Source organism: Ischnura elegans, chromosome 1, assembly GCF_921293095.1.
Source record: "Ischnura elegans chromosome 1, ioIscEleg1.1, whole genome shotgun sequence".
In the NCBI taxonomy this organism is placed as follows: Eukaryota; Metazoa; Arthropoda; class Insecta; order Odonata; family Coenagrionidae; genus Ischnura; species Ischnura elegans.
In genome coordinates this window covers 8,864,044-8,879,486 of record NC_060246.1, presented here as the reverse complement: position 1 = coordinate 8,879,486, position 15,443 = coordinate 8,864,044, and positions in this window count along the sequence as shown.

Here is a 15,443-nt window from a genome sequence, read left to right as displayed (position 1 = left end):
GCTTCACTTGTAAAAATTTGATTCAATTTTAACCTCTGAAGAATCTGTCTCCAAATGTTTCAATCTACCCCTACCCATTACTCTCTCTAGCGTGATATTTCGTGCGGGGAATCCCATACCAGTCACGTTTTACACTCCAGTCTCCGTCCAGGGGTATTCCCATCATCCCTTTTACCCTTTCATTATTAACCCCCTTAACCCCTCATACATTTCTTCTTTCCGTATCCCAATCATTCTCAGCTACGCTCTCTCTCTCTCTCTCTCTCTGTTTGCCTTCCCACGCTCACAACACGTAGCCATGGAGAGGAGGTGAGTCTGCCCGGCGCCACGCCCACTTCCAACGTACAACCTGCGAAATAAATACAACTATGTACAAAAGGGATCAGATTGATCGTTTGAGGCGTAAATTTGTGAAAGCGATTCATTATTAAAATTAAAAAGTAGAACTTTGTGCTTTCACATGAATATTTAATCACACATTTACACGAGCATGGTTTCAACGTTAGACGTCATCATCAGGTGAACTCTACAGAGGTTCATCACATACTTTTATATCAACCTAGGTACCTTCCTCCCTCCCCCTCCTAGCCTAGTATAAAAGGATGCGATGGACCTCTGTAGAGTTCACCTGATTATGGCGTCTAACGTTGAAACCATGGTCGTAAATTTGTGAATAAATATTTATGTGAAAGAACAAAGTTCTTATTTTTAATTTTAATAAAAGGGATCAGGTTGATGTGGTGCCTACAATGCTAGTTCCCAAGCCACAGGCCGGTATTTAAATCCTAGATGTGGCAGATATTTTCCATATACAGCCTGATCCCAACTTGGTTGCTATGTCGAGGACAGTACAGTTACAGGGCTCCTTCCAGAGTTAAAAAAAATAGCAAGAAATAATGAGAAAGATGGGATAATAAATATATTCAGGGGAGCCCGGGGCAGAACGGGGTAAACGATTTTTAAGTGCGAAGTAAAGCTATATAACTATAACTAAACAGCGAAGATAACTATAACTAGTCCAGATTGTTGTTGCTAATCTTTACTAGATACATTAATTTCCGCTTGCACAACAACTTTTTTGGCACTTAAAAAAATCGCTAGCCCTGTTCCGCCAACCCGTTCCGCCCCGCGTTCCCCTGTACCCTGTATAGAAGTAATATTTAGAATCATTTTTATAAGTATTTATTCAGATGTTAATTATAAGGTACAATTGTTATACATATCGATGCTTAATTTCTAACAACACGTATCTCAAAAATAGAAACTTTTCAGGAGAGCAAAAAAAAGATTAATTTTTCTTTTACTTGCACACTGAAATTAAATACCAAAAGTTCATAAAACTGAAAAAGAGGCATTCATTTGCAAACAAAGAGTAGTTTTTTGCTTGTATTTTATTTTTTTATGTTGATACACTTTGTTTAAGATACCTGTGTCAAACCGGCCGAATTTGAGATACGTGTTGTTACAACTTAGCCATCGATATGCTTCGATTCATGTTCTCAATATCTAATTTTTAGCTTATACAAGCAACACAGTACTCTTAAAATGCGGAAAACGTTGTAACAAAATTACGGTTGTATTTTCAACTGGCTGGTCGCGGTGAGCATGGTTTTTACTGGTGCAGCTTATGAAGGCGCCCGCTACGTGACAAATGCTGAGAAAGACAGTCGGATGCGACATGATGAGCCATGATACTCTTGGCGCCTTTCGCTGAGAGGAGGATAATGCCGACGCCGGGTTTCTCTCCACCTTTCCTTTTCTATTCATCGCTCATGGCGCATATGACATTAGCTGTCGGTCTCCATCTCCAAATTCCATAACAGAAGTGCTCACAGATCCGACAGCTGGCAAAAAATACAATGTGGCCTAGCTACATAATAATATAAATTATTTACCATCACATTAATTTTTACTGATGACTGTATTCCTTCATTTCCGTATCAATAACCTTTTGAAGAGAGCCCTGGTCCAGAGGAAGAGGGGGCCGGATTGTGGCCTCATCTAGGCCAGGTGAAAGAATTAAATAAAATCAAATCAAACAGATGATGATTGGTCACTGTTGGTACCTATCTTTTTCCCCGTTCAGGTCCCCGGTGCCTACATTCTCTCTAATTTAATTCAACCGTCATTCTTGTGGAAAATATTTCGAGGCAATAGGGAAGTGCACTAATTTTTTTTTATTGCTGAATTTGAAAGTTTAGCCTAAAAAAGAAACATTAGTATAGTCGCTTTTATTTTCTGCATCTGGGGTATGCACTTTAAAACGTTTTGAAAGTCGGAAATTTTCATGTTGCGCTGAAACACAGTGCCTCCATCTTGATTGAGATGTGACGTCACAAGGCAGTAGTCACCAGTGAAGTATCGCTGTATTCCGTCGCCTTCTTTAGCGCGGCGAGAGTTTCCGGGAATCGGTGGAGTTTGCTTCCTAAAAATGTCGTCTAGTACCGAAAACATGAATTCAAAATAGAATTATAAATGATTTTTTGTTCCAAATTTCATCTCGAGGTCGAAACAAAAGCCTGGAGAAGATATTCATTCCCGTGCCTTAAGCAAAAGCTATACGGAATAAATGGTTCAAGGCTGCTCCTGACTCTTACCTATCGATGATATTCTGTTTTGAAGATCATTTGAAGGTATTGTAAGATCAAATTGTTATTGATATTATAATAATTTACTTAATAGGTACCTCAGTCACATCAGAAAGTGTGTTGAGTCAAAATATAGCATCTTCCGCGTAGACCTACGTAATTTATAAACTGAAAGTAGTTTGGTTAAAGAATTATGGCGCGACTGTTTTTTTACACGACCGGGCAAAATGCGTACTTTGCCCATGATATGTGCATATATGATAACAAACGATTTTTGTTAAAGTTAATCTTTATTTGTTGAAATTAGTACATTTATAGGTGATACAGATATAAAGGTACACGGCAGGTCGCGCGGCGTAATTTGTACTCCACTGGTGACGGGTTCATCTTGCTGATCTAAAAAATTAGCTACAATACCTCGAACTTTGAAAACTCGCAATATAGGCAGTCAAAGTACATTGTAAGAATACACGAGACCATTATAGCCCAGAATGTACGTACAATGTCGAAATCCTTGGTTTTCAAAGATTGACGTATTTTATACGCCAGCGCGCCCGGTCCAGGGTTATCAACTTTTATTTCATCCTATTTGTTAGTTGAAATTATATTTCTGAATGGTTCTTTTAGCACTGCTACTGAGGTAAACTGGTAGGTACTGAGTACAAGGTACTGAGGTATGTACTGAGTAAGTAAACTCCCTTTGGAGTAATGTGAATTACAAGTGTTCGAGATATATGGCATTTTATATTCGCTTTGTGTTCTTATTGATTATGCCTGTACGCATATTGTTGCTTGCCGCGAGCCTTTAATGGTATGTGCTCTTGCAAGAGTGGTTTTCATTTTTAATGTGGAAGTTGGTCAGTATAAGCAAAGAAAAAAATTAACATTTTAGCGCACACCAACCCTTGTAGTCATCGTATCTCGGCGTTTGTAAAGACACTGCTAAAATACCTAAACGCCATAATGACGAAAAAAAATTGTCTCATGTCAATGATTGCAGCAATTATAATTAATGATAAACTAGACGCCGTATGATCACAATGAAGGCAGCAAAAAATACTGCCATCACGTAGACTTGAACCACGGTTCTTCGGGTAACCTATTCCTTTTGACTCGTGCACGCTACCACTACCCCAACCGACACATTGAAAAATTGTGGATATTTTGAATTTATATATATAACTTGTAAAAAGTAACGCATGAAAATTAATTAATTACAGCCTAACTAACGCCCTAATTGAAAAAGATGCAGCAAGGTACGCGGTCTCCCCTTGTTAGCCTTAACGTGTCGCATTTCTATGGAGCGTTGAACCTGTCCTCCTTATTCAAAAATTCAGTAACCATAAATACATCAAAGTTTGGTATACCATTTATAAATCGTTGGAATTTTCCTTCTCCCAACCAAGATTATCTTTTCTTGAACCCATCCTGGACAGCGAACCATTGCAACAACCAGCCAGCTCGGAAATAAGGCTAACATCCCATGATTCTAGTAGCGAAGGGCGAACGTTCCGGCCGGCGTGAATACATACGCAACGAATAAGTCTTGCAGAGTTGCAGCAAACGTCTGAAATAGGTTTATTAGTTTGACTCGGTTCTTACAAAAAAAGTTTTGGCATGATAAACGGCATTGTGCCAAAATATACCCAGCGAAAAATAAATGCCATCATGCATTTATTAAAGATTCAATGTGCTATTCGTACTACTCTTTCCAAACTTGAAGTTGACACGTAAATGAATATTAATATATTACGCAATGATGAAGACGTTTACTCAAAAGAGAAGCAGCCACATATATAATCTGAAGATATTTTATGGCAGCAAAAAACGGATATCCTCAAATTCTGTAATTTTTCTATGCAATAATAGTGGTAGAACTAAACGGTGTAGAAGCTGCCTTCTGCTACTGCCTTGTGACGTCACGGCCAATATTCAACATGGACACCCGTTTTCGCGGCCTTTGAATTTTTCCATATTTCAGACGGTCATCTCGAATCAAGTATTCACTATTAGGATTTAAACTGTGGTTTTACGACATTATGTTATTCTGAACTCTAATTTAAAAAATTTATTTGGTGCATTTGAAACACTAGTGCACTTCCCTATTGTGAAGGCAGTTATGCAAAAACTTTTTGAGTTTGAAGAGCCTACGAATACGATGGAGGGCTCAAGCCTTACCTAAATTCCGTGTCATTGGAATTAATAGAATAAGCTTTCTCTGCAATATTTTCTGTTTTTTTTTTCGGCCAACTTTGATTTTTTTGTTTCATTTAAAAATCTTTTTCTTTCTCCGAGGTCGTTTTGCGCATGAATGTTCGAAGGAGTTTTTTACCAAAATATAAGGAGGCGTTTTTTTGTTTGAAGGCTCTCATTTCAGTTAATTTTGTATGTAGTTTTTTTATTAAGACGACCATTCAATGTTAGCGCTTATATTAATAAATATTCAATTTGGGCCCTAAGTACTTAAGACCCTTGGGGTATGGGTTAATGTTATTTTAAAGTAACCAAATTTGAGCTTGTGAAACTGGTTGGCCAATTCGCCAAGAATATGTTATCCTTTAATGCAACTATTTTCTTCTCCTCCATCACGATAATTATACATGTATCTGTGCATACATTTCGCTTAATAGGCATGTGGAATTTTATGTCCATCATCACGAAAACTCAACTCCTGGGAGTGCAAACACATCATGAAAATTAAGTATACCTGGTGATCAATTTATGGAGTCACCTGCAATGCATAAATTGTGCGTAGAGACACCATTATCTTATGTGGAAATTTGGGAACTCTACAGGACAAGAATGTCTGAAGTGTTGAGCATATTATGTGACTAACAGTCCAAGTCGGGCGCACTTCGCCATAACCAGAGAGCATAGCCTGAACGTTGAACAAAAGAGGTGTTTGCTCTTGAATAATTTAAGTTTACCATGTTTTTACTAGTTATTTACAGCAATACTTGTCCATTTTTTAATAGACCATGTTACTTGGCGACGCGTGAAATAAACACTTTCTCGGCTTCTAAAATTTTAAAATTTTGGGTACCTATTTTAGTATTCTTCCTAATTAGAATACGCAGTGCTATTTATTTAAGCGTAAACTTTTATTTCCCGGGATTATTCCGTTCCCATCTGACCACTCTTCCTCGGCTTGCTTCTCTCAGAATCATTCCCCTCGTGTTTTTCTCTCGTAAGACTTTAATCCCTACCGCTCCAGCTCATTCTTTTGTTTTAGTTTTGGTCCAGGGATATTCCGAGTCGTCCAGCTGCTACCGCTTCTCTCTCCCGTTGGAATTCGTAAATAAGACGAGGAACACGAAAAGGATTCCGAGTGTTTACACTCATTCTTTCGTTTCCAAGCGCTTGTTTGTCTTCGAACGAGACCGTTTCCTAAATCAATTTCCGCAGCCAGTCTCCATCATAGAAATGGCACTTTGTATTCATCAGGCCTTCATTTATTTCGAGTTCAGCTCGTATTTTTACTCCGCAATGTGTTTTTTTCAAAAACATTAGTGTCCTCTAGTCACAGCTGTTCCGTTCAACCAGCTGTGGCTAAGTTCTGCTAAAATTCTGTTTCACCCCCCTCTTCCTCCTGAAATGTATCGAAAGCGTTCAGGTGCTAATGATAAACCCACATAGCACAAAATATATTCTAGATATCTAGAACATGTATAAAATGTCTTGGATATTTTAAATACCTACTAGAATTCTGGAACATGTCTTTTTTGAGTGGAGATTCTTATAGTGTACATTCAGTGAAATTACCAAAAAAAACACCCAAATGTTGAAAAAACTGTAACTGCCACACTTTTGGTGGATGGGTGGATAGTCATTGTACGCACGTGCACTAAAAAAACAAAGGCAACTCTTCTGGCACATATTTGTAAAAGCGATTTATAGTTGCGATAGTTTTTTAAATATCTACTGGATGTCAAGCATATGTTTATTTTGTGAAAGTATGGCTACTGCTTCATCATCATCACAGGTCAACAATCCTAGAATTGGTTTGACGCAGCTCTTCACTCAGTTCTCCTATCAGCTAATCTTTTCACACCTACGTATTTCTTCTCTTTCACATCCTTCTTCACTTGTTCCATGTATTTTGGTCGAGGTCTTCCTTTTCCGTTCTTGCCTTCCACTTGTCCTTCGACGATTGTCTTCATCAGGCCATCATGTCTCAAGATGTGGCCTATAAGGTTGTTCCGTCTTCTTATTAAGGTTTTCATGAGGCTTCTCTTCTCTCCTACCCTTCTTAGGACTTCCTCGTTACTAACTCGGTCGATCCATTTGATTTTCATCATTCTTCTGTGGCACCACATTTCGAAGGCCTCTATCCTTTCTTTCTCCGCTGCGGTCATTGTCCATGCCTCACTTCCGTATAAGAGCATACTCCAAATGTAGGTTTTTATAAATTGTTTCTATACTTCCATATTTAAGTTTCCCGCTGTGAGCAGGTCTCTCTTTTGGTGGAATGCTCTCTTCGCCTGGGCTATTCTGCTGATAATTTCTTTCTTACTTCTCCCGTCACTAGTTATCTTGCTTCCCAAATAACCGAATTCACCCACCTCTATCAGTTTTTGCCTCCCTATTTTAATGTTAGTCTTGACTTCTTCTCTTCTGCTGCATACTAAGATCTTGGCTTTCTTCGTGCTTATTTTCAGTTGATATCTACCCATTACCCTATCCCTATTAATCAAAATATTTTTCAAATCCCTCTCTGTTTCTGCTATAACGGCTATGTCATCGGCAAATCTTAGCATGCTAATTTTTACTCCATGGATATTCACTTCCAATGCCTTTTCTTTGATTTCATTAATAGCTTTCTCAATGTAAACGTTGAAAATTACGGGTGACAATGAACATCCTTGTCGCACTCCTTTCCTAATTCTTGCTTCTTCACAGCTGGGCCCTGATTTTATCACCGCTACTTGGTTTTTGTATAAGCTATGTATGATTCTTCTGTCATTATAAAGAACCCCAATTTCCTTTAGGATTCCAAGCATTGTGCTCCAATCCACGTTGTCAAATGCTTTCTTTAAGTCCATAAACGCAACGAACGTTGGCTTGTTCTTTTCCATTCTCTTCTCTATGAGCAGTCTATGGGCCAATATTGCTTCCCTTGTGCCTTTTTTTCTGAATCCAAATCGGTCCTCATCCAAGTACTCTTCTGCTTTTCGTTCTATTCTTCTATAGATGATCCTTGTCAGTACCTCCGACGCATGTGTAGTAAGGCTTATGGTCCTAAAGTCTTCGCTTTTCTCCGCTCTTTTCTTCTTAGGAATAGGGATTATAATGTTCCTCTCGAAGTCCTTTGGTGTCTCACCTGTGGAATACATTTCACTAATGATTTTGTATAGCTGGTTCAACGTCTTCTCTCCTGAATTTTTAATTAGTTCTGCAGGAATGTCATCAATGCCAGACGCTTTATTTACCGTGAGGTCTCTTACAGCCGTGTCAAATTCCGATCTTAAAATTGGGGCTCCCATGTCATCGGCATCCACTTCCCTCTCGTTTTCGATAGCATTCGTTCTGAGGCTGCTTCCTTTGTACAGATCTTCCAGATATTCGTTCCATCTCTTCCCTTTTTCTTCGTTTTCAATCATTAGTTCTCCGTTTTGTCCCTAAGGGTATTACATCTTACGCCCCTTTCCTTAAAGTGGTTCCTCACTATCCTATAGGCAGCCTCTACTTTTCCGTGTTTAAGATTGTTTTGTACGTCTTCACAAATACTTTTCATCCATGTTTCTCCAGCCTTCCGCGCTTTACGACATATTTCGTTCCTTATCCTCTTGTAACAATTCTGTCCTTCCTTTGTTTTCGCAGCCTTGTATTTTCTTCTTTCTTCAATGAGATCTAATACTTCCTGCGTGATCCATGGTTTTTTCATAACGACTCTTCTTTTACCAAGGACTTCCTCATCTGCTGCCTGCAGACCACTTCTAATGGTTTTCCAACTCCCTTCCATTGGTTTATTGGCCGTATCCTCCCCTATTTTCTTTTCTACAGCCTCTTTAAAAGCCAGTTGATGCTGAACCTCCTTCAATTTTTCAACCTGCCATATATTTTTCACGGCTTTCTTCAATTTTTTAAATTTTAGGTGGCATTTCATCTAAGTGATGGGCACTATCGATATCTGCTTCTGGATAACTTTTGCAGTCCTTCACCTGGTTCCTGAATCTTTGTTTCACTAGAATGTAGTCGATGTTTCATTTCTTTCATTTCGGTTACCTAACCCATATTTCCCAGTTATTATTCCGTCTTGACCTTCGCCGATGACGGCGTTCCAGTCACCTAAAATAATAAGATTTTCTTCCCCTCTTACCTGCTTGATAACTTTCCCTATATCCTGGTAGACATCTTCTACTTCTTCATCTTCATAATCTGACGCAGGCATGTAAACCTGTACCACTACTGTAGCTAAATGTTTAGTATCTATCTTCACCATTACTATCCCTTCATTAAACTGCAGGTAGCTTTTGACACGTATCCCGGCGCTCTTTCTAAGCATTATGCCTACTCCACCATTACCATTTAGCGATCCTCTGTGTATCATTCTACTGCTTATCATTCGAATTTAAACAGTTAAAGTAATTTAGCACAAAGATTTTTTAAGAAATGATACATATTTCAAAAAAACAAAAATATTTGTAATAAAAGAGCAGATATCGACAATTTAAGCGAACTGAATTATTATTTAATTAATAAAAATTGATAGACTATAAACTATCATCAATAACACCATCAATAAACAAATCCAATTCCGTGGAATAAAAGATGTGTCAAAATTATATTCACTTCTTTTAAATTAATTTGCAACTAATTTATTTTACAATCGTAACAAACATTGCCATGGCCTTTTTTATGCATCACAGTTATGTATTCATATTCATTCATAGCCCTGATGAATCTGTTTAAATACGTTGGCAAAAACTTGCATTAAAAATTCTTCAAGACCTATACTGCAAGGCACTGAAGTAATATTCATATATAATGTTGCATACCCCTATGAGAAAGATAAAAGAAAATGGTATGCTGCTTTGGAAATTCCAAATTTGGAATCGGAGGAGGAAGCCCCAATCAGAAAGAGCGAAAGCCAGAGAGGTTGCACTATTCAGGAATAATCCCCAGAAGACACTCTACCATCACCTCCTGCTCCTCCAGCAGGCTGTCAGTTGAAAAATAAACTCTTGTTATACCGAATCATATTCGAGTCGTTTATCCTGAAATTTCCAATCGGTCCAATTTGAATATGATTGTCTAGAAAATATCTTCTCTAGCCATCTTGTAGGTGTCAGAAAAGCGGAAATTTACATAACAAAAAATTTTCTAGACAATATTACATAATATTTTCTAGATATAAGCTAAAGACGTTCTAGATATTTTGTAGAAATCTAGTAGATATTTCGTGCTGCGTGGGAAAGGTGCCAACTATATTGTTGTGTTGTCGTGACAGTAAAATAAATTGGCGATAGATCATAGGAAATATTCCGCCTCCAATTACACCGCATCACGCCCACGTCGCCTACTACATTTGCATATCCGCTGGAAACGCTAGCTGCGATTCGCATAAAACTGTTCCTTCCGCATAATAAGGCATTCGGAAAATATGTAGATTCCGAAAAAAATTCGCATCTTCAGCATTGGATGACCAGGTGTAGATGATCATGCCATGAATGCGGACTAATTTAAAATGCGACCTGTTGAAAATGAAAATAGGGTAGTTTCCTTCATTAAAGAAAACGAAAGGCATTGATTGCGATTCCTTACCCACCATTAGTGTATTCATAATGTACAAATTATTTGGTTAAAGAATTCCCAGTTTAGACGAATGGCAATGGTCAATTTTAACCTCTTTTGAAAAAGGCCATATTGGCGCCCATGCGATGCCACTCCACGTGACGTCACAGATACCTAGTATCTATACGAGTAGATAGGAGTTTTACATAGTCTGAGATTACCAATGCATGCATAAGGCACAGACTTCAGACTCTTAATAATCACCTATTAAAACTGCCTAAGGTCGGAAAGTTTTCCTCGTTTGATAGGGTATTAATTATCCTTATTTAAACCAAGCGCTACCAGCTAGAAGGGTACTCTGCTACCTGCTAGCAGCCAGCATCGCCCTGGCGAACAATATCCTCGCCCCAAGGTCACCTCACACGGCGAAAGGGGATCCAGAATGACGTCACACGGGGTTTTCCTATCATTCATACTTAGCCGTCGCGTTTTCGCGCGTTTGAAAATTTTCACTTTTCAATTAATCGCGAAAAATTGATATCGTCATTTAAAAATCTGAAAGCGTGAAATGCGTACTCCAGGAGTAATAATCTTTCGATTAAGGCAATAAAAAATAGTACAAAACCACCCTATTGAGTGTTTATTTAATCGCCCAATTTTTGCTTTCTACTCACATCTCAGTTTGGCGTGGTTGATTGTTTTTCTGACTGGGAGTGAATAATAATTATTAGAAATGGGCTCTCCAGTGGTGGACACCGGGAAAAGGAAATTATTATCGGAGATTCAACAGTTGTTTCATCGTTCCATACAAGTCACGTTTGACATCAGAGTCAGCGTTTCACATATACACGGGCTGCATATTTATGAAGTTTCCGAACATTCTTGCTCATTCAATGTGATTCGAAATTCTGGTCGTTGAAAAATTAATTATGTTTTTACTGTCAATGTGCGGTGAAATTAGCAACTGGATAGCGTCTTTTTAAATAGCATTAATTTACCAATTTGGAGTAGTATTTTCGGTGTTACAATATTTACTTTACTCCCTATTAATTATTATGCATAAACTGTCAAGTACGAGGTGCCATTACAGTTTATTATATATTGATCCCAACCGGAAAGGTCTTTTCTGCAACTTCTGTGGCTCATACAATTTAAGTGCGTTTGTTCCTAAACTTTCTTTGGTAGTCCATGCACCTATGTGTTCAAGGAAGAAGATAATATCAATACCAGCTTTCCAATGAGATATTCATAGGCTGAAAATATTTCCATTCGTTTAAAACCAACGAGAAAAGTCTAGGGACTAACGCAGGAATACCTTCATTGGATATTTTAAATTAATTTCTCCTCAGATGGATACATACTCGCACTTTTAATTGAAATGAATTAACCCTTCCGTGGTTGTGCATTGAAAACTTACGCTAAGGACTGAGGAGGGTATCTCAGGTACCCCGTTTAAATTTTATGAATTATATGTTTCATTTTAGTCATTCCTGTTGTTCAAAATCATGGCTCCTTTTTAATGATATAATACCTTGTTTTGTATAATTTATAAATACATTGTAGGCTACACTTAGGTTTTTACAATTATTATGTGCGAAATGGCAGGAATCTTTCGTATTTTGCTATCGTAACGGTATATTGACTAACATTCTATCAAAAAACAAGTACAAAAGGTGCCATCGCGTAGGTAATTGGCGGTATTGAAGTTATAATATCATAAAATTTATTACATTCAACTTTAATCGCTGCACTCACAAAACGAACAAGTTTTTTTTTTCTTTCCGCCGACAACTTTGGGGGTAAGTCGGTTACCCCATCAGTAAAAAATGAAGTTTTCAAAAACCATTTCAGTGAAAAAAAATCATTCATCACCTAAATAACGACAAAGTGGTTGAGTGCGAGTACGTAAAATATCAAAGGGGCAAAATAAAAAAATAATATGCGTCATTAATATAATTTTGGGTTAGTAACTAAGTTACCCCGCAACGACACGGATGGGTTAATGAATGGAACATCTTTCCTTGTGTTTAATTTCTCCCAAATTCGGCTTTACCGTCGTAAATAATGTTTTTTAACCGATTAAACTCAATTTTTCTCCGATTTCAAATTTTACTTGATTACTAATGATGTTCACTCATTAATTTTTATGAACATCAATATTCTATTTTGTGGACATAAACACCAAATGCCATTTTTTAAGTTTCGCTTGGACCGAGTGTTTAGGCTGATGTTTTCATGAATAAGTTTTTCGGTCAACCATGCATGGACAGTTTTTCTTAATTCGAGCGCAGAACTCACGTGATAACCCCTGACGTATGCTGTGCATGGAAAAGAAAGATCTTCAGATGAAAAAGAGTGAAAGAAAGGTGCTATTTCACACTCGCCCGGCCACCCCTTGAATTTGCAGCGAGCATATGGGATCCTGTGCAGAAAGACCTCGTCCTTGAACTTAATAACATAGCAAGCGAAAACTATCGTTCATATTCCTTCGGTGAATCCGTGAATATTTCGCATTGTTTATGATCTGAAAGATCAAAACAATGCAAAGGCAAATCCAGTTATTTTTTATTGTGAAAAAATAGCCATTGTCATCGAGTTGCAAAAAGAGTTTTATGATAAAAGATTAGCTATGCAAGACAAGCCGAAAGGGAATCCATCCGGCCGTAATGGCCGCATAGCAACGGGTAAATTATAATATAAACAGTGCCCATTAAGATATTATGGGTTCCATGCGACATATTATTTTAAACAACTCGAAGTGTGCCTCACAAGATATTATCATTAATATTTTGATTGTCGTTGCTGTGACGTGACTGAATGATATTATTACATGTAAAATATATATTTTCTATACATTCCTTCCCTAAGAATTACTTTAATACTAATGGCAGAACTAATTTAGGTCTTATTATTTTTCAGTTTGAAGTATTTCCTAGGCTTTGAGGATAAAATTATGAAATTCAGTCTAAATATACCTTTGACATTTTAATCGAATAGAAATACCTTTGACAGCTTAATCGTCCCACATATCACAGTGAAATTGTCTTATTGTTAATTATGTAGTTTTCACAAACTAAGCATAATTATTTTTTTTAATTGGTCATTTTTCATTGTGCCAGAATCATTGATAACGCCAATAGCTTGTACTGAGAAAAGGAAATTATTCAAAAAACTCTAACACCTTTCTGCATTCTATATTGAAGAGGGATATAAGTTCTAGTCTAGTTCCAGGCTGCACCTTGGAGATTACTGGACGCTGAGGTCAGTGGCGTGGGAAGCAGTAGATTAGCTGCAGATTACCACTGACACATTATGAGTGCATCTGCATCCTTTAATCAGCGCAGCGTGCAGGTGGCCCATTAGGCGAGACCCTTGGTTGCACTTTTAAATGCTAGTTCAGCTTGGGTGGACATCTGCTAAAATTATGACGTCTGACTCGTGAAACAGCTAAGACACCCTTCGAACGAACTATAGGATAGTTTCCTTCGTCAAATAAAACGAAAGGCATTGATTTCGATTCGTTACCCACCAATAGTGTATTATACCTTTGACAGCTTAATCGTCCCACAAATCACACTGAAACTGACTTACATAATATACAAATTATTTGGTTTTAGAAATCCCAGTTTAGACGAAAGGTAAAGGTTAATTTTAACCGCATTTGAAAAAAGGCCAGATTGGCGCCCATGCGATGCCACTCCACGTGACGTCACAGGGACTTAGTTTCTATACGAGAAGATAGGAGTTTTACATCGTCTTATATTACCAATGCATGCATGAGGCACATAGCTCAGGGAAACATTTCTTAATAATCACCTATTAAAAATGTCTAAAGTCGGAAAGTTTCCTGCGTTTGATAAGAGTAATCCTTATTTAAGCCATGCGCTACCTGCTAGCAGCCTGCATCGCCCTGGCGCACATATTCTCCGCCCCATGTCATCTAACTCGGCGGCAGCGGGAAGCAGAATGACGTCATACGGGCTTTTCTCATCATTCATACTTAGCCGTCGCGTTTTCGCGCGCTTGAAATTTTTCACTTTTATTTGATCGCGAAAAATAGATATCGTCATTTAAAAATCTAAAATTGGTAAATGCGTACTCCAGGAGTAACAATCTTTCGATTAAGGCAATAAAAATATAATAGGAAACCACCCTATTGGCCGTTCAATTTTTCCCACACCCTATACGCTGAACCCTAGACCATACTCACACTGAAGATCCTTCAAGGATCTATTAGTTAATTACTATTAAAGATTTCATCCTGATATTTGAAGCTAAAAGAAGGAACGACAATACATAACACTATATCACCTTCACATCATCTTCCAATATTGAATTGAATATTTTCTTCTATAAATCTCAATCTCTGTCTTTGCTTAGATCGTTTTTATTTCTTCGTGGTTGCTGTTCTCGCTGCAGTTCGGTAACTATCGTTATTAACTAGGTAGCTTACGTCCTACATCTAATGTATCGGTAGAATTTTCCTGTGAGAAGTCCAGAGTGAAAAATAATTATTTCTATGCGCGTATAACTAAGATGGAAACGAAAAAATCACGTGACTTCCTCTCCAGCCTTTCCGTGTGAAAATAGATGGCTGAATACCACTATAGCGTGTGTGTTCGTTCTGTTTGAAAATGTCATATCCCATGAAATAAATACGAATAAGTGATGGCATCAGTATTTGAATAAATTTATCTTTAGGCAGTGAACTTGTGGATTCCCACATTGGCCCCAGCTTTTGTTTACTGCGCAGTTGCCAGGAGCGCTCTTGTTTATGTTTACTCGGAGGTTAACAGTGCCTCTTTGCCTTGAATCCTCTTGTTTATGCTTCTTCAGCGTTTCCAGTGATAGGTATTGCTCCAGTGCATCAAACAGACTCCTCCCATCCCTATATCACTATCCAATGCCCCTGACCTTACCATTAGCTCCACCATCCACTCCTCCCTGCACCCTTCTTATTTATCCTTCACCTTCCAACGGAAATAGAAACATAGAATGCTGGTCGAAATTCGTACTCACATCTTACTCTTCCATTTCATTCCTTGCTCAATATTTGTGCTTCATTTCACTGCGTTTTTTTATTAATTTATCTAAATTCCTCCCGAAAACAGTACAACGAGG